The following is a 20,320-nucleotide window of genomic DNA, read 5'->3' on the forward strand; positions in this document are numbered from 1 at the left end:
TGTTTCACCCACCTGCTCTGTGCCAGGCACATTATAGATCAAAAGGTACAGGGAGTTCAGAGGAAGGAGGAAACACCACAGACTTAAAAAGCAAGCCAGGGCTTCCCACGCCAAGCATGGTGAATAGAGGAGCTTTCATTTGTCTCCTCACTTCCATCCCGGGGTGAGCCGGCCACTCCCGCAGCATCTGGCCACGGCTCTTCACACTGACAGTCCCAACTTGTCAGTGGATTATGAAATCAATTTAGTGGATTGCACAACCACCAAAAACTGAATTACAATAAGAATGCATCTCATGGTTGCATGAAGCCTGTGTCTCAATGATTCACACACACATAGAATAAAATGTACTTTGTTTGTTTGTTTGTTTTTTCCCCTGAGACAGAGTCTTGCTCTGTCGTCCAGGCTGGAATGCAATGGTGCAATCTCGGCTCACTGCAACCTCCGCCTCCTGGGTTCAAGTGATTCTCCTGCCTCAGCCTCTGAGTAGCTGAGATTACAGGCGCCCGCCACCACGCCTGGCTAATTTTTGTATTTTTAGTAGATATGGGGTTTCACCATGTTGGCCAGGCTGGTCTCAAACTCCTGACCTCAAGTGATCTACCTACTTTGGCCTCCCAGAGTGTCGTGATTAGAGGTGTGAGCCACCGTGTCCGGCCCGTTTGTTTGTTTGTTTTTTGTTTTTTGAGATGGAGTCTCACTCTGACGCCCAGGCTGGAGTGTAGTAGCGCAATCTTGGCTCACTTCAACCTCCGCCTCCCGGGTTCAAGCGATTCTCATGCCTCAGTCTCCCAAGTAGCTGGGATTACAGGTGTGCCCCACCACGCCCGGCTAATTTTTCTATTTTTAGTAGAGATGGCGTTTTCCCATGTTGTCCAGGCTGGTCTTGAACTCCTGGGCTCAAGGGATATACCCACCTTGGCCTCCCAGAGTGTTGAGATTACAGGCATGAGCCGCTGTACCCAGCCTGAATAAAATGTACTTCCTGTTGTGTGGTGGGTGAAAAAGTCTGAAAAATTCTGCATTACATGAGCTTTGAAATCATGCAGGTAGATTTCAGGGAACAGAGAAGAGCTGACCTTCTGTCCCCGAGGTGTCACCAGAAGTGTGGAGCAAGGGGTACCATCTGTCCTCCTCTCCTGGCTGAAGCCCTCTGACCCCTCTCCGTACTTTATGCCCAGAAATACACATGGAGTTAAGAACACAGAACATCACATCTCTTTATTACCACAAGGGTGTGGTGATTCCCTCCCTCCTCACCTCTCACCACCCCCCCATCTGCTCCTCCCCTGGCCCTTTGACAAGCAGGGTAGCTTGGCCTCATCCCCAGGCCACCGCTAGACCCAGAACAGCAATTACACCTTTGGGGACAACCACCAGCCCCAGCCCCCTGCCGAGTGGTGCCTGTCAGCTTCTGTTCCCAACTGGCCCGAGCCTGCTGCGGGTGCCCTCACCTCTAGCGCCTAAACCCAGAGAACTGGGCAGTCACAGGGTGTTAGGATGGAAATGGCCTCAGAAATTCTCCAAGGCCCTTCTGTTACAGGTGGGGTAACAGATGTCCAGAGATTCAAGCAAGTTGCTCAGAGCCACATGGTAGAGCCGTGACTCAGCCAGAACCAAATCCTGGTCTTGCAACTTCTAACCAAGGTCCCTTTTGATCATGTCATGCTCTTCTAGCTGCTTCTGACTTTCTAGCTTGTGTTTCCACTACATAAGCTGGTAACAGTAACTCTTACAGGATTGCGACGGGCTGGCCATCCCTCGCACGGGCCTGGCTATACTGGGCACATAGCAAATGTTCTAATTCTATGAAGCCACTTGGGTTCTGCAGGCACCTTTGCATCTTGTCTCCAGCGACAGGACAAAGCCCGTGCTCCAACTCCCTTTCTGGTGTCATTCATTGTACATGAATCTGTGACTTCCCCAGAGCCCTTCAGTCTGTGATCCCAGCCATGCAGGCGGCAGCCGCTCCAGGAACTTCCCAGGAACCATGGAACCTGTCGTGTCCTCCAGACTGACGGGCGTGGACACTCTGCATGGAGGGGCTCCAGGTGCCACCGGCCAGCATCTAGCCAGCAGCGATGCGTAAAGACCAGTCAGGCCAGGAGAAGGTGTCTGCTACTCCCCATTCCAGGCCACACCGCCAGGGCCACGCTGCAGGCAGCTCCCAGATAGGACATGAAGGTGCCTGGGAGGTATGCCGCCCCCTCCAGAACCTCACATCGGCCAGAATCCCTCACGGGTGGGCTAACAACACTCACAACAACCACACTGCTAGCTCTTTTAAAATTCTACTTTTTAGTCTTTTTATAAGTTTAATTCTTGTTTAAAAAGATAAATTGAACCTCTACCCCCTCAGTGAGGCAGGCCTGGATCTAGATTTCTGCCTAACCAGCTGTGTCATTTGAAAGTCGCCTCACGGGCCAGGTGCGGTGGCTCACGCCTGTAATCCCAGCACTTTGGGAGGCCGAGGTGGGCGGATCATGAGGTCAGGAGATCGAGACCATCCTGGCTAACATGGTGAAACCCCGTCTCTACTAAAAAATACAAAAAATTAGCCAGGTGTGGTGGCAGGCGCCTGTAGTCCCAGCTACTAGGGAGGCTGAGGCAGGAGAATGGCGTGAACCCAGGAGGCAGAGCTTGCAGTGAGCTGAGATCACGCCACTGCACTCCAGCCTGGGCGACAGAGCGAGACTCCGTCACAAAAAAAAAAGAGAAAGTTGCCTCCCATCTCTGGTCGTCAGTTTCCTCCTCTGGGATAGGAGGTGTCTAGACTCAACCCCTCCAGCTCCTCCAAGGCCTTCCCAACACAAATTCTGTTCCAGGCCATCCCTCCTCCCAACACCGCAATGACGCTCCTCCTTCGAACACATCCAGGTGGGCCCCAGGGCCACGCTGGTCACTGCCACCTGGTGGGTACAGCCTGTGTTCAGGCCCCAAGGCACGAGCAGTTCCAGGACAGAGGCAGGACAACCACCAAAGGATGTGATGGCAGCCAGGGCTTGGGTGAGGGAGGGAGGGAAGGGCAGGTGGTACACAGGGGGTTTCTAGGGCGGTGGAACCGCTCTGCATGAGAGTGTAATAGTGGACACACAACATCACACACACGACATCACACATTTGTCAAAACCCACAGAATGTACACCACCAAGAGTGAGCCCTAATGTCAGCTATGGACTTCGGTTAACAATAAGGTATCAACAGAAGCTCAATGGTAACAGACGTGCCACAGTAATGCAAGATGCAGACAACAGGGGAGATTGGCATGGGGGCTGCAGGGTCAGGGAGGGGCAGATGGGCACCCTCTGTACTTTCCGCTTCAGGTTCCGTAAACCTAAAACTGCTCACAAGTAAAATCCACTAAATTTTTAAAAAGCAATAGCAGCAAATGGCCAGAGATGGCCTCAATTTCATCTGCCAAACAACTGCCCATCACGCCAGGCCTGGACCACCCACCCAGCTCCTCAGAGATGCTGGAGGTCATAGGTTCACCAGGAAACGGGAACTGGAGAGGTCAATTCTTCCTGTATCCACGGCTCCAGGTCCTTCTAGAACACAGAGAAAGGTGCATGCCATGGTCCCAGGCTCAGGGTCAGAAGATTGGTGGGATCCAGTCTGAGGCTCAGCGCTCAGACCAAGAAGATAAATGGGACCAGAGACACTCGGAGATTAAATACCTTGCTGGGGCTGGGCAGCAAGGAAGCTGGGAGAAGGGTCTGAGAACCCAGGTCCCCATCTCTCAGGCCCAGGCCCTTGGCCCCCTAGGCTGGGGCAATGAGGACCAAGTACAGAGGGCTCCAGATGGAGGCCAGGGACCAGCTGCAGGCACCAGGCGGCCTCAGAATGTCTGGAGCTGGGGGACCCCTCAACAGGGCTCGCTGGGCAGCTGGTTCTTCGGGGAGACTACGTGGTACAGAAAAGCTTGAGTTTCTTGGTTGGGGACTCAAGGCTGCAAACCATGGCGCTAATGAACCTAAACAAGGGAATTTGCTAGGTTTTCTTATTTTTGGTGTTTTGTTGCCAACAAACTCATTCTGTTCTAGAGGGGCTTGTTATATAAGGAGGAGAGGGAAGAAAACTGCTGAGATGTGAGGCCAAAGTCACCAGAGGAGGAGAGACTTCCAGATCAGCTGCTGCGCCAGCTGGGAGTCAGGTACAAAAAACAGGGGGTTGTTTGCGTCTTTGTTTTTTCAAACAAGAAAAAGCAAAAAGCCTGCATCGCATGTCTTAGGAATGGGGTTAAAAGTCGTCGTCTCTTGGGACAGAGTTTGGACGCCTCTGTGAGCAGGGCCTGGTCACTGAGGTGTCCCCGACTCGTGTCCTGTGTGCAGGATGGAGTCCCCATGCAGCTCGGGCCTCTCTGCAGGGCCTGGTGGCTGCTGAGAGGCAGAAGGAAACCCCTCCCTGAGTGTGGCCTCCGCGTGTGTCACCTGCACCTGTCAGAAGGGTTTGGGATCTTTCTTTCTCATGGAGAAAGTGCAGAAGATTCTGGGTCAGGCCCTGTGGGACATCCCTAGAGCCAGAGGACCGTCCCCTTTGTGTAGTTTGTCCCCGGCATTGCCAGTGCTTCTGGTTTCACTCTTGGTTCTCAGCAGTGGATCCTAGAAGCCCCCTGGATCATGAACCTCTGCCCTTTGCACTCATGAGGCCCAGGGACACCTCCCTCTGCTTGTGCAACACGAGGCTGCCACGTCTCAGATCTTCGTGACCAAAGTGAGTGGACTCTGACCTTCCAGGATGGCCGAGGGTGCCACCGTTTCCCAAAGATCTGTTTTCAAACTAATCTGGGGACAGCCTTTGGAGAGGTCCGTGAAGAAGAAAGGGGAACTCCACAGGTGGAGGGGAAACCGAAGCTACCTGGGGGATACTCCCCACGGCGCACCTGGTCCCCTCTTAGTCTGCACTGCTCTATTTTCATGGCTTAAAGGGCAGAATCAAAAGATCACAGTAGGTCAGTTCTCCCAGGCTATCTGTGCGCCCAGCCTAGAGAAAGGAATGAACATTGAACAGGGACCTGCTGGCTGAAACCTTCAGTGGTTGCTTCCTGCCTGCAGAAGGTGTCGGACTCTGCCTGGCATTCAGTGCACCCCAGGACACAGCCCTGGCCTCAGCCTCTCCTTTCTCCCACACCGCTCTTCTGCAGCAGCCACCTGACCTACACGCTGTCCTGGGGCACCCTCTACTCCTCTTTAATCCCCCCGTGCCAGCGTTCCTCAAAAAGGGGGCTCAGGACTCCCACAAGGTTAAAGTTATCATAGACATATATATGATATATATATATATATAAGCAATATGATATTATATATATATATATTTTTTTTTTGAGACAGGGTCTCGCTCTGTTGCTCAGGCTGGAGTGCAGTGGTGTGATCTCAGCTCACTGCAACCTTCACCTCCTGGGTTCAAGTGATTCTCCTGCCTCAGCCTCCAGAGTAGCTGGGATTACAGGTATGTGCCACCATGCCCAGCTAATTTTTGTATTTTTAGTAGAGATGGGGTTTCACCATGTTGGCCAGGTTGGTCTCGAACTCCTGACCTCAAGGGATCTGCCTGCCTCAGCCTTCCAAAGTTCTGGGATTATGGATGTGAGCCACTGTGCCTGACCTAGATAAGTGATTTTAAAGGTAATAGCTGGGGAGCCGGAATTCCTTGATACTGATGATTTGCGATTAAAACACTTTGTATAGGAATTTAAGGCGATCTTTATCATATTGGGGTTCAAGGACAGCCATCAGTAAGAAATTTTCTCCCTTCAAAGGGAGGCTTGTTACAAAATTTGAGCAGCAGTGGCTCACACCATTTCTTCCTATCTCGAGTGTCCTGACCCTTTTTCTCTCACCCATTTATATCCTACTCATTCTTAAAAAACTAGCTGATTCCCACAAATTTACACCAACTTTTCTGAGCAGTCTGGTTGAAAATGATATCCTACTCCATTGTATTTTAATGCCTAAGAATTTAAAATCAGTCACGCATTACCCATTTGCTATTTATATATAAATTGTATCTCTGTATAGATTGTGAGGACTCTGAGGGCAACAGCTATATTATCCAGCTTGTTTTTTTTTTTTTAAGAAGTAAATTCATCCAGCTTGGCCAACATGGTGAAACCCCATCTCTACTAAATATACAAAAATTAGCTGGGCATGGTGGTGGGCGCCTATAGTCCCAGCAACTCAGGAGGCTGAGGCAGGAGAATCATTTGAACCTGGGAGGCAGAGGTTGCAGTGAGCCGAGATCGTGCCACTGCACTCCAGACTGGGCAACAGTGTGAGACTATGTCTCAAAAAAAAAAAAAGTAAATTAATAGGATTCAAAAGTCAAAACATAACAACCTGTAATTGAAGAGTCATACTCTTACCCTTGGCCCAGCCATGCCATGTCCCCAGAGGAACCACTTTTAGCTGCGTAGACAGCTAGGGTTGCTTTATGCAAATGCAAATATGAAGGCTGTTCCCTGTCTCTTATCTGTTTTGCTCGTGTCTTACTGCCTCGCTTATCTGGGAGATCTTTCAATATCAGCACGTAGGGATTTGGGGGTATCCACGTCATATTCTTTTGTCTGGAATGCTCTAGTTTAACCAGTCCCCTGTAGGTGACGCAGGCTGCTTTCAATCTTTGGCCATTACAGAGAATTAATACAATAAAAACTTGGTCCACACTTCATATTTCCAGCATAAGTTCCCAGAAGTGTGGCTGCTGCTTGCAGGTCAGTGCATTTATTATTTCTGCCACATGCAGACAGGGGGAAGGGCCCCTTATAAAACCATCAGATCTCATGAGAACTCACTATCACGAGAACAGCACGGGGGAAACCGCCCCCATGATTGAATTACCTCCACCTGCTCTCTCCCTTGACATGTGGGAATTACAATTCAAGAGGAGATTTGGGTGGGGACACGGATGTCACCACGACCCCTCCTCAGCATTGGACAGTTTGCTCTCCTAACTGATGTAGGAGAGTCTATTTCCCGCACTGACTCACCAACAGGCTATTTTGTTCAACACCTGGACTTTTGCTGGGTTGGTAAGACGTGGCATCTGTGTAACCCAAATTGACATTTGTTTTCTTTAGTCCGTGGTGTTCCATCGCGGCACAGAGTCGGCACTTGAGGTGGCATCCTGTGGAACTGCTTCTCAAACTGCACGTAGGACATAGGTCATAAAATCCACTCAGGACACACAGGTTTTGTTGCGGCTGCTGTTCATAGAACAAAACCAGAGCTCCAGGAGTTTTCTGGGATGTCTATATCCAATAGGTCATGATGTGAAGTTCCTCGCCGTGGCTCACTGTCAAAGTCTGAAAGCCGCTGCGGAAGTGGCTCAAGGCATGGCAGGCACAGGGGCTCCATGGGGTAAGTAGCCCACAGGACAGCCACTAGGAATGCGGTCCCTCCCTGCATACATGTGCTGTCTCCTGTTGAGTGGGTGAATCTGTTCCTCCATCCTTGAGTTGGGGCAGCTGTGCTCAACAGAAATGCAGCAGAAACCACACCACCTGACTTCTGGGTTAGGTGAGAAGGAACCTCGCAGTTCCTCCTGGATCTCTTGTAATGTCTGCAGCGGGTGAAACCAGCTGCCACGTTAGGAATCTGCGCCAAGACCACCATGTTATGAGGAAGCTCAAGCCAGCCATGTGGAGAGGCTGCATGGATGGAGAAACAGCTGCACAGCCAGCCCCAGGGCCCGATGTGAGAGTGAAGGAGCCTCTAGGACATGCCAGGCTCAGCCACCACCTGACTTTTCAAATAGGAGGAACCCCCAGTGAGAACTCAGCTGAGCCAGATGACTCCTAAATCCATGAAAGATGATTTCAAATCATATTTTTAAGTTTTGGGGTGGTTTGTTATGTAGCAATAGGCGATCTTGTGACTATGTAACCCTGGGAAAGTTACTTCATTTCTCTGTTTTTTAATCTAAAAACTGGGAATCATGGGAGTTCCTACTGGAAAATGAGTTAACATATAGAAGCATAGAACCACATATGAGTTAACAAAGACATGGCTGTGATGCCTGGGACTCATTTGGAAAACATGAGTTATCACTTTAAAATGCTTCATTGAGTTTAGGGGCAATATACTATGATTACTGAACCCAGGGACACTACAGATTCTTCCTTCTCAGAGCTTTGATGAGAGGAAAGAGGCAGATTCCACCTTACCTTCAGGTTTGCCAAGATCCTTCCCCAACGTACAAGTGAAAGGGAGCTCAGGAAGGCAGAATGAAGGGACACATCAAATCCTTGGTGACAAAGTTTAGGACAGGCTGGGCACAGTGGCTCACGCCTATAGTCCAAGCATTTTGGGAGGCCAAGGTGGGCTGATCACCTGACGTCAGGAGTTCTAGACCAGCCTGGCCAACCCTGTCTCTACTAAAAATACAAAAATTAGCTGGGCGTGGTGGTGGCCGCCTGTAGTCCCAGCTACTCAGGAGGCTGAAGCAGGAGAATCGCTTGAACCCGGGAAGCGGAGGTTGCAGTGAGCCAGGATCCCACCACTGCACTCCAGCCTGGGCGACAGAGCGAGACTCCGTCTCAACAACTATGACAACAACAAACAGTTCGGGACAGAGAAAAATCCCTGTAAACTTCAAGCCTTTTGGGGTGCTCTTGGGTGAACTCCTAAATTGCTCAAGGGCTAACTTCCTCATTTATTATTAAAAGAAAAAAGAAAAAGGCAGAGGCCAGTGGTGAAGGCTGGCGATTTCTGGTCTAGGGTGAGAGATAACAGAAAGTAACAATGGAGGCTCTCGCAGTGCTCGCAGGCACTCAAGGAACGGAAAGGAAATTGCACATTTCACCCGTGACTGCATAGGCAAACGAGAACAGCAAGTCTCTGCTTTCAGCTGGAATGTTATCAACTTCGGTCACGCTGATTATCTCAGGCTGATCAGGAAGGCTGGTACCAGGAGTGAGTGACTAAATGAAGAAATTACTAATTAACAAATGCTTGGGTGGACAATCTTTCAAAACTTAGGATCAATGGGAGGAGACAGAAGGAGTCTTGTGAGGATTTTTAAAATATGCCAGAGCTGGCTGGGTACAGTGGCTCACACCTGTAACCTGAGGACTTTGAGGCGGAGGCGGGCAGACCACCTGAGCTCAGGAGCTCGAGACCAGCCTGGGCAACATGGCGAAACCCTGTCTCTACTAACACTATAAAAAGTTAGCTGGGCGTGGCGGTGCATGCTGTAGTCCCAGCTACTCAGGAGGCTGAGGCACGAGAATCGCTTGAACCTGGGAGATGGAGGTTGAAGTGAGCCAAGATTGCAGCATTGCACTCCAGCCAGGGCTCCTAATGTACTCATTGAAACATCACTTGTGTCCACCTGGGTTCGGAATTGTGCCGGACATGGGATACACAAAGGTAAGACATGGACCCACCCTCAAGTCTGAAGGTGGAGGTGGGGAAGGGCAGAGGCTGTAAAGGGTCAGAGGGACCTTGTGGAGTGGTGGAAATGTTCCAGATCACCCTGTGGCGGTGGTCACATGACTGTGCACATTTACGACAACCCATCTAATTGCATACTGTCAGTCAAAGGGCATTATATGTAAATCACACCTCAATAAAGCTGACCAAAAAGTGGCCAGTCAGCCACCAGCAGACCCATGGGGTAGGGGAAGAAAAACAAGCAAACTACAGAACGTGGGAAAATGCCTATATTAAGAATCCTGGAATACTCCATGTGCTTTTTCATGCAGCGGGAGTGGAATTTTCAGGAAGCAGCTGTGCTGTGGGTGATAGTCATACTTTATTCTCTAAAACTCTCCAGTTTCAATTGGCCTCTTGGTGCCAAAGCACCATGGCGTGTTACACCTATCAGATCGGGCACACTGCCCCTTCTTCCCAACCTACGAGCTGAAATGGCCAGCACTGCGCCTTCCAGAACCCAGCTTAGATGCACAGTTGCCACGGAGGTAGGAAGAATGATTCGTTTGCCACCAAAAGCCCAGTTTCTCCAACAGGTAAGTCCCAGCAGGGTGCGATGTCCCAAACCTACACAACCGTTTCCACTGCCTATTCCCGGGCCCCTCACTTGGGTCAAGGCAGCATTTCAAAGGAAGCCAGGAGCGAGAACTCGTGCATCCGAACCCTTCTCTGACTTGGCGGGTTATTGGATTAGCTACTCTCAGAAGACCCAAAAGGCATAGGGGAGAGAAGAGATAAATCTGGATGCGGTGGAGACAATGGCCAAACAGAAAAACCGCTTGGAGAATAAAAGTCGGGGGAAGCCAAGGGAAGGCTCTGGAGGAAGGAAGGGGCTAAAGGCATAGTTTCCTAACCCCTCCCTACAAACTACCCCCTTTCCCTCCGCCCAAGTGAGCACAGGGACCGCCCCGCAGCAAGACGACGGCAGATATTTAAAATGTGAGGAACCCCGGCCACAGCGGGCGGGGCTCCCCACCCATCACCTAGTGTCCTCACTCACTGCACTCCAGACTTTGTCAAAGTGGTGGCAGCTGAGTCCAGCACCAGAGATTGGTGATGCTCGGGTTGATTTCATTGTCAAGTGCATCTGGCAGGACTCTAGTTTGTCGACAGTATTCCAGACAAGGTGTAGCTGGCTGAACCGCAGTGCCTTGGCATTTGGGACCATTGAAAAATACTCTGGATTTTTTTTTTCTTTTGCAATTGCGCAAGGATTTACTTATCTCTCTTCATGGGTGAAACTGATTTGGGGGGAAACTGCTAGACTCAATGACCAGTTGGACTGTAGGCAAGAAGGCCCATGATTTTGTTCTTCAGATAAAAGAGCAGCAGGGAAACAGGAGGCCTCTCTCCTGCAAAGCTGGTCCAAAGTGCACACAAGGCATGGCTGAGCGCCTGGTGATGCACAGTCAGCAGGTGGGCAAGACCCAGGAACGTGTACTGTAACAAGAGAGTCTAGTGCAGGTTGTGGGGGGGCTTGAGGCCATCCGCTGACATCTTTTCTCCCCACTCAGGAGACAGTAGGGGAGATGGTTCTCATAGATCAAGTCGGGATTTGAGAAGGAAGGTGAACAGAAGAAAAAAAAAATAGAGGCCTCAGAAAGCCCCTCCCTCCCAAGTCTCTCCTCACAGGCGAACCACGACAGATGGCTGCGCGGCCTGAGGCCCGGCCTCCAGGCAGCCAGGGAGGAGCAGCTGCAAGTCCTGCAGCCTGTGAGACCCCCGAGGGGTCTGGGCCAGCATCCAAGGCTAAAGCCTTGGCTATCCTAATGCCGCAGTGGGGCACTTAAAGCTCCTCACGCCCAAGCCCAGGCCTGGTGGGAGCACGATTCTCTCCCGCGCCCCCCCTCCTCCCCACTCCACGGCCACCCTTCCTTCCAATCGTCCCCCTGGAGTTCGTGTTGGAAGATGCCAGTGAGCATGTCTCAGGGCTCTACGCCTTGCGCGGATGAGTGTGGGGTGACTCAGAGGGAGGGGGTGGTGGCAGATGCCTGCAGCTGGCTCCCAGCCAGGTTTGGCCATCCTGCGTAAATGCCTGGCTTGGGTCTTGGCCTAACACTAAGGGCAAATCCCAAGAGGGGTGAGTGGGCTTCTGGAATCTGAGCAATTCTGCTTTCAAAACAGGTGAATCCCTAGGCCAGCCCGGCCCCTTCCCACACACCCCTACCCCGAGATGGGTGCAGAATCAGCAGCGGGGATCATCCAGAAACTCTCGCAGTCCACGGCAGGTGTCGGAGTGGGCCTCATTCCAGAGTTGTGGTGGCCGCTCCACCTGGCGAGCTTCGAGGGGACTCTGGCAGGCGCTCGCTGTGGGGTCCTCCCACCAGTCTTCTCAGCACAGGAACGGTGCCTTCGCATTGGTCTTCCGGGGCCTAAAAGCATATCATTCCTGCTTGCTCTTCAGATGCAAACTCCCCCTCCAAGGATACCTCCAGGTTCCCTGCCAGCTCACTTGACTCACATGGCAATGGTCACCGGGCTGCCTGAGCCCAAATCAAGCACCGTTTATTAGGGGGAAGCTCCGTTATCCAGAAAGCTCACCTTTGAAGAGCTACCCATTTCCTGCCAAAGTTGTGGCGGGAAGGTCTTAGGTACTAGAAAACCTTGGGGAATGGCAATTAAAGGATTATCATTCTTACTTATTTGTTTGGATAAGCAGCAATCACCCTTCGGATGCTTATTGGTGAGAATATTTCTAAAAGTGTCCTGCACATTTCCCTGCTTTGATGAATGGAACAGCAGGGCAGGATTTAACTGTCTGATGGCTAAGGTTTCGGGAAAGTGCCAGAACCTCCACGTCAGCCACCCCAGAGCCACAGGCAGGGTACGAGCCACAGCAATGGGCCCCAAGAAAGAGCCCCACACCCACCATGGTCCACGGAAGATGCTGCTTACTGGCCCCCGGGTTACCTGGAGTCATGTGCATTCTCCTTACACCAAGTGAAGATAATATTTTGTTTCCTTCCCACTTTTTCTCTAACACAAGCCACCCCAGTTCTCCCTTCTGACAACAGGCAAGTGGACCCTAGACCTTCCAGAAAAGCCTTAGAGAGCAGCCCCAAATGCTCACATTTGTCAGCTGTAATTCCACCCTCAGTTAAAACCTGATTCTCAATGAGACTTGGCCAACGCAGCTTGCAAAGCAAGAACGTCTTCATCTAAGGTTGAAAACATCAGTTGTTTGGGTTGTGAGAAAAGAAAAGCCCACAAGGTTTCCGAAGCTTGGTGCTGTTTCTCACTGTCCTCAGCTCCTGATTCTGCAGCTGGTTCTCTCTCCAAGCACCAGCAAAACCCTGTCCTAGGAGCCCCCAGACTCTGAGAGCCCATGACCAAAAAGAAAAGGAAAGCCAAGTTGGGGAAGAACAAGGGCCCCCAACTCCACAGCCCTCCACTCTGCCCAGAGGGCCCACCCTGGGCTGCCTAGAACCCCCTAAAGTTGCCATCCCCGCAACACAGTAGTGGGGCAGTTCCTGGCAGTGCCTGCAGCCCATGGGCTGGCTCTGTACCCGCAGCCCCGCCGAGCGTCTGTTATCTTATTTACTGGAATCTGCACAGCCAGGCTCTAGCTCACCGGTGACTAAGGAGCTGCAGCCATTATTACCAGGCAGATGGCAGACTCCCTAAAAGCAGACATTAAACAATAAAATGCCACCACATACCTTGCCCACAAAATAAAATCAAAACAAACACCTAAGTCTGGCTTTGCTTTTCTTCTGCTCTCTCCCTACCTCCCCTGTGTCAGAGCACAGGGGGAGAGGTGCACGGGGCACTGAGAAGGAAATTTACGATCGAGGAAGACCACACGGACATGCCCAGTGACCTTCAGAAGGTGGCAGTAGCAAAACCACCATGGGACCCCAGGTGGCGGAGAGGGCAGACCCTGTCCATGTGTGACAGGTGGGGCAGAACCACCAGCTAGGACAGGTGGGATTGGAAGAACAAAGGAACGACAGGGACCCTACAGAACCCACAGCCCTCTCGCCTCAGTCGCCTGATGAATAATCAAAGTGCTAAGACCTGGAGAATTCCATCAAAAACTCAGTTGCTCCCACTGCTTTGGAAGGTGTTCTGCTGGGCTCTGCCAGGACAGGCCACAGCTGACGGCTCACCTGAAGAGAGGGACCTGCTATTTATGAAGCATCTATTATGTGCTGGCAGCTGCCCCTTAGTCCTGCAAGGCAGGTACTGTCTCCATTCTTAGAAGAAAAATCAGGCTCAGGAGAAGGAAATAATTTGCCCGTGGTAGCCAGGGGGTGAACAGCAGAATGCTCTGCCAGGCCCAGGCCACGAGGCCTCTGGGGTGAAGAAGGAACACCCCCCAGTTCTTGGGCATCAGGTGCTTGTGATTCCATTCTATTTTTCTCTTAACTCATATTTCAGTAATTGAGGCTAGAGCTTTGCCATCTCACATTAAACCCTTTTAGGACTCCAGGGCCTTAACTCACACTTGTGGGAAGGACGTTTGGTTCAGGCCAATGAAAGGCTTGGCTGGAAAGCCCACAAAGCTGACAGGTGTGCAGGGCTGACAGGTGTGCAGGGCTGATGACAGGTCAGTGCACTGTCCCACTGGTGCCGGGCTGCTGAGGCTTCAGGACAAGCCTGCCCACTAGGAAGTGAGGGAAGGTATTGAGCCTTGAACGAGCCACTTGCCTGTAGGTCCAACCTAGGTTTCCTGCTACGTCACCAGCCCCCAACAAGAGCTAAAGGTAAGTTTTCACTACCGGACATTCACCATGTGGCTCATAAGTGCAGTTGGAGGGACAAGTTTGGAGTTGTCCGAGGGCCTGAGTTTGAGCTCTAGTTTGCCATTTACTGGTTATGCAATCTCAGTAAATTATTCAAATTCATGGAGACTCAATTTCCTTGTGTAAAAGGGAAATCTCCCAGGATCATCATGAAAATTATAATAATTAACATTCATGAAACTGCCACACATGGTGCCAGATGCCTAATAATCAATCAATCAATATTTAGCAAAATATGCAATACAGACAGCTAACAGCAGTGTAAGAGGTAACGTAGAGACAGATCCTTCTAAGAAATTAAGACCCCTACCTGACTGCATTAGGAGTCATCAATTGAATCTACCGACAAGAATTGAACACAACTTAATACAAAGTAATGCATAAAACAAAAGTACAGGCATTCACCTTCATTAGGCCTGGCTGAGTCTGAGAGGAGGTAAGGGGGTTTGTTAGAAGGGGGTGTGGTGAGACTGGTCTGTGGGGCATCTCTGGGGAGGAGAGACCTGAATACTTTTAAAGGAAGAAAAAGATCTATAGTTTGAAAGAGCGCTGTGAAGGAGTTGGATAAATCCAAGATGGATTCCACTAGTTAACAGCTGAGCTGAAAGAACACAAAATTAGAACCCGCAGTTCCAGGGGCCCCTGGTTATTCAACACTATGAAGTGAGGAGGTCAAGACCAAGCATCTTCCTCTTGTTGGAAAGGCCAATGCCTGGGACACAGGACTCAAGAGTTTGTTTTGCTAAAGTGCTGATGTTTAATTTCACCCTGGGACAGGACCTGAAGAGAAGCCAGAGCTGGGTAACAAACACAAAGACCAGGCTTAGGGACTGGGTCCACCCAACCTCAGTCCACCAGCCTCCATTCCCCTCCACCACCCACCCCACTCCCAGCTTCAAAAGGCCAGGCTGGACCGCAGGACACCTGGCTTCTCTTTCCAGCTGAATCCCTTTGTGACTTTAGGCAAAGAAGATTAAATATTTCAGATTTTCAATTATGTTCACTGAATTTAACCACTGAACCCTCAGTTTCCTCATTATAAGCATGTGTCTCTCAAGGCCTACTACTGCTGGGCTGAAAAAAAAAAAAAAACACACACACACACCTGAGATTTATCTAGTCCTTGGAAGTTTCCATGCAAGTTGGGGAAGCAGCTGGAAGGTGAGAAACCCCCAGACCTAAGAGGCCCACAGTGAGGCCTCTCGGGTGAGTCGGAGCCTGCCCAGGGTGTGTGGAGCCCCAGGGTGCCGGCTCACTCTGACTGCATCCCAGGGAGCTTCCCCCTCTCACTTACTCTCAACTATTCACACCTAGCAGTCCCCGAATTCTCGATTTATGTTTTGGGGCCTCCTGCCTGCATCCTGGTTGTATCCCTAGGCCTCTCCCCATCTTCCAACACCTACAATCCGTAACGCCGTCAACGCTGGATTCCCTGCTAGCCCAGCCTTCTTCAATAGTTTACTATCACCTTTGCTCTCCACCTGGGTTGAAAATTCAGATGCACAGAATCAAGCCTCCCCCCAGGAGGAGGGTCAAGCGACCCCCAGGTCACTCCTAATCACCAGCACTCAAGGACCCCGAATCACAGACTTGAAGCAGACAGATAGCCTCTGGCTTACGGAAGGCGATTGTAAGGCGATTGTAAGGAAAAAAAAAAAAAAAAAAAAAGGACATGGCTTACTCAAAGTGCCATGCATCAATGTCAGAGAAGGGCGAGAAGAGGGACGCTGGGTGAGCTCCGAATCTAGTACTTTCCAGCCTGCAGCTCTACTTGTTGCTGCAAATTCACTCAACAGTCAGGGCTTCTGGTTCCCAGCCTCCCCCTCCTCCTCTCCACCAGACAGCGGTGACAGCCCACGGTTCAGCCACTGAGGAGGCCATCGACGATCTTCTCTTCCTTCCCTTCCTCTCTCCCCCACTCCCCTCCCATCTGCTTCTTCTTTGGATTCCCCACAACTTCAGCAAGCAAGTAAGCGTTGGGCTCCACGCTCCGCAGGAGGCCAAGATACCCTTCAATGTATATGGGGTCAAGAGAGTCCCCAGAAAACTGTGGGCCATCCCCAAAGCCCCCACATCATCCCCAGTCTTTTCTGTTTGGGCCAAAGGTAATAAGTGATGACTCAGGAAGGGCAAGGCCAGGCAAAGAATGACAACTTGGCTAAGATTTCAGCTCCAGTAAGGGAAGTTCAAGCCAGGGTGGGAAGGCAGGGAGGAGACCCTGTGCCCAGGACCCAGTGTGTGAGGCCGCTCTGCTCAGCCTGGCAGGGGAGGAGAGACAGACTCAGAGAGGAATGGAGCTGAACACGCCCACACACATACCACCTTCACTAGTGATGCTCGTTAAATCACCAAGAAAAAGTTATGTAAGGAGAAAACATACAGCTTCCGTGGAGAGAAGGAACATTTTGCTCAGCCTTGGGGTATCTGATTTAATAAGAGGCTCTTGGAGAACAAAGCGACAATTCAGCATCAGTCTTTCACGCCAAGGAGACAAAGCACAGTGAGGGGGAAAACCGCACACCCAGGGATGCACAATCACCATGCATTTAGAAAGCCAGCTCCCGCAGCTCTGCTTACTCAGCCCCAAGGGGTCCTGGAGGTCTTCTCTTCCAGATGCTAATAAGCAGTGCAGGCTTGTAAGCTGCTGGATGGCAGGATGCGAGTGACGGGGACGGGCGGCACTCCCAGCTCTGACAAATCCTGCTGCCTCACTCGAAAGGTCCATCAGAGAAGGGGTTTCCCAGCCCCTTCAGCACAGGCAATTTCTAGGGTTCGGCTGTGCTCCGAGCTGCTGCCACTGCATGTCTGCAACAGATGGGGACCGGGGCTGGGTGTGTTCCCAGTCCCCAAGGCAGCGCAACAAGCGGCTGGCAGACAGCATGGGCTGGCCTAAGACAGCGCAGGCAACGGTCTTGGTGGCTGGAGCTGGTTTGCTGCTCAAAATGCAGGCAGAGCTCGGGCAGATTCCCTCATTGACGGGACTGCAGCAAACTGTCATTCCCACCTGTGTCAGGGGCTGCTGGGGAGGAAACTCCTTACCACACAGCAAGCCAGCAGGAGGGAGGGCTGGACCGGAGCTTTTAAAAAGACAGGCAGCAGGATGGAGGGAGGCAGGAGCAGAGGCTGATGATGCAGCAGTGGACGGCTCTGGGCTCCAGGTCCTCTGGCCAGCACAACCCCTGCACTGTTCCCATCTAACTTCAGGTAAAGGCTTCAGAAATCTGAACTCCCTGGGGATTCCTGTCCTTGGAGTACAAAGATTGTGGGGTTTTTTCCCCTCTGGCCAGAAGGATGGGTATGGCTTTCCAAAAGGCTCTGCCAGTGAAATCCCCATTTACACTCCATTCCCCCAACTCCAACCAGACAGCCTGCAAACATCATCCAGGAGACAACATGGTCTCTGCCTATATCAGCCATGTCTCTGATTTTCTGTATTCTGATGCTTTGACACCTGGGGCCTTGCTGATCCTGGAGGGACTGCCCTCCCAGGGCTGGGCAATTCCTGGAGATAGTAAGCAACTCATCTGTGAGCTTGCTTTTCCTATGCAAGCCAACCCACACAGACCCTTCCCCTCCTCACCTCCTCCTGGGGGCTCTCACACCCCAGGCCATCACCCACTACCCAAATCACCCCAGGGCAGGTACCAGACAGCTAGGGACAGCCCCTGTACTCACAGTCCCCTAAAATTATTCACAGAAACCACAATAAAGTCTCTTGCCTGCATCTCCCCCTTGCTCCCTCTGCCTCCTGCCCAACCCCGTGCTTCCCCACGTGGCAGTGGTGTGCCTAGCCTCCTGCTTCCAGGGATCTGTATCATCAGTTCCTTCCTTCGTGACACTCATTCCTGAGTCTGCCTGTCTTCCTGTACCTGATTACAACAAATCCCAGGTGCCCTGAAAACAGGCTGTGGGGCAGAAAATGAACTTGAATTGTTAGGAGAAAATGAGGGTCCCCATTTCAGAACCCCGCCGTGTCCCTCATTAAATAAAACTTGCTCAGGACTTGAACTTCTCAGCAGTGGAGGAATTGCTTCCAAAGATATTGAGTGATCTGTTGCTGCAGGTATTCAAGAAAAGGAGGCTTCTTCCACGAGCCTGTGACTCAAAGGCTATGATTTAGTGGGCAAATGTGTTATTCAGGTAAGGTTGATGGCAACACAAGGTGGAAAACGATTAATGTGGATGACGTATTCAGGAAGGCTTCCTAGAGGGGACAGAAGGGCGTTGCATGGCTGTCTACTAAGGCCCACGGACAAAAAGGCGGCTGAGTCAGCTGGGACTTTGGGGGGCCTCTGTAGGGGTTGGAAGTCCGTGGCTTTCTTAAAGTCACTTTCAGCCCAGGAGGGTACCAGGCAATCCAGCTGTCCACCCAGAGACCTGACAAATCACAGGCCTGGCGTGCCGTGGCCAGATAGCTCTAAGAACTCACAAGCCTGAGCTCTGCACTCGCCTACCTGAGCAGGCCATTTTAAGTGGAAACTGTTTTTTTTTTTTTTTTGTCTGTAGAATGAGCCATGTGTTATGGGATGTTCCTCAAGGTCCCTTTCAGACCAGAGCATCAATATTCTGTGTCAACAACCCAGGTCCAAGTCCTGGATCAGTCATTTCTCTGAACCTCAGTTCTTCCTTTGAAAAACCAAGCTGAGTGGAAACACTTGCTCTGCACACCTCCCAGGGTGGCTGTTGGGATCACGGATGAACAAGCATCAGGACAGAAATAAGCATCATCCTGGGATGTGCGGGATTATTCTGGAACCAGAGGGCAGTGCTAGCATAAACCTGAGGTTTAGCAGAAAGCTGGCGCCATTTGGCGAAGATCGAAGGGCCAAACCTCCTGCAGCCTGCAGCCAGCCCCCCGGGCACCGATGCAAGTGGTCGACCAGAGATCCGGCCAATCTCAATATTTTCTCCTGCTGGTTCTGGAACTAGCCTTGCTGGGTGAGCTGGGCCTGTTTTATTTTCTGTGTGCTTTATTCCAAAGCATACATACAAGCCTGAGGAAAAAAGCCTAATTGGTTTTCCTTGGAAAAGCTGGAAATGTCAGAGAAATGGGCTCCGTCGTCTAAAGGATTCAGAGGTTTGCTACGCTTGGAGACCAGCGTTTGAGAGTGACTTATGGGATGTGATGATGCTGCAGTTCTCACGGCAGCAATTCCACGTCTCAGGGACCCAGGATCACTCATTAGAGATTAAGGAACATAAACAACTCCGCTCCTGCTTGCAAGCTGCCCACCGCAAACACGGTCACTGTCTTCACCTGCATTTCTCCTCGCTTCCAGAACCTCCACTGCACTCCGCATGCAGGTGGCTCTGAGCTTTCCACCTACTCTCCCCGGAGGGCGGAGTCAGCTGTCTTGAACAACAGAGCCTAGTAGATCACAGATACTTAGCAAAGCCTGAAGACCATTTTGGTGCATGGGGCTGGTGTCAGAATCAGAAGTGAAAAGGAAATGCCTACCTGAAGCACATCCCCTTGGACTCACCTGCTCTAATTCATCCTCCTAGACTCTGTTTTTCAGGCATTACTCTTAGCATCCTCACCAGACAAAGCAATAACAAAACAGAACAAGAAAACCTTCACTAGCTCCATGCCATCTACAGAACAAACCCCACTTCTTCAGCACGGGCTGCCAGGCCCACAGGAGCCTGGCCCACGGTCATCCTTCCACACCCCCAGGCTTCCCAAGGCTGTCAGGCCTCATGACCCTTGGGCCCCGCATGCAGGAACCCTCCTGACCCTAGAGCTTGGCATCCCTAGAAAGCCTAGCCCTGCCCCTAAAGCCCCTCCCTGGCACCTGTAGGTTATCACCAGGGCCCTCTCCTGGAACTCATGTTTTGAGTGTATTTTAAGTGCTGAGTATTTTACATATCCTCTCTCAACCTGCACAAAATACTGTCCATTTTATCGATAAGGAAATTGAGGCCCAGAGAAGTGGAGTCACAAAGGTTACAGAACACACAAGCTGCAAATCCAGGATTCGATCAACGTGATGTTCCCCTCCCCAGCCTGGCTCTGTACAGCACATCCTAACAGGGCCACTGTCCCTTTATTCATTTTTGTTTATTTTTATCATCTAGTTTTTCTGTGGCTCATGCTTGTTTATTACTTGCATAATTAAGAATAAGAGGAAGATACTCACACACCAC

The 20,320-nt window shown here is 51.1% G+C and overlaps 1 protein-coding gene across 5 annotated transcripts in view; it reads right to left on the bottom strand.

The window, feature by feature from the left end:
* The window catches only part of PRKAG2 (protein kinase AMP-activated non-catalytic subunit gamma 2), a 320,123-nt gene that overhangs the window by 241,732 nt on the left and 58,071 nt on the right, over window positions 1–20,320 (bottom strand). Inside the window, exon 1 of one of the 5 annotated variants that reach the window (XM_031012949.3) lies at window positions 16,751–17,201. The exons of the other annotated variants lie outside the window; for them this stretch is intronic. The gene's annotated coding sequence lies outside the window, so the exon portion shown is untranslated. Of the gene's footprint in view, window positions 1–16,750; window positions 17,202–20,320 lie in introns of those variants that run through there. 5 annotated transcript variants of the gene reach the window in all.

Source organism: Gorilla gorilla, chromosome 6 (genome assembly GCF_029281585.2).
Source record: "Gorilla gorilla gorilla isolate KB3781 chromosome 6, NHGRI_mGorGor1-v2.1_pri, whole genome shotgun sequence".
Taxonomy (NCBI): Eukaryota; Metazoa; Chordata; class Mammalia; order Primates; family Hominidae; genus Gorilla; species Gorilla gorilla.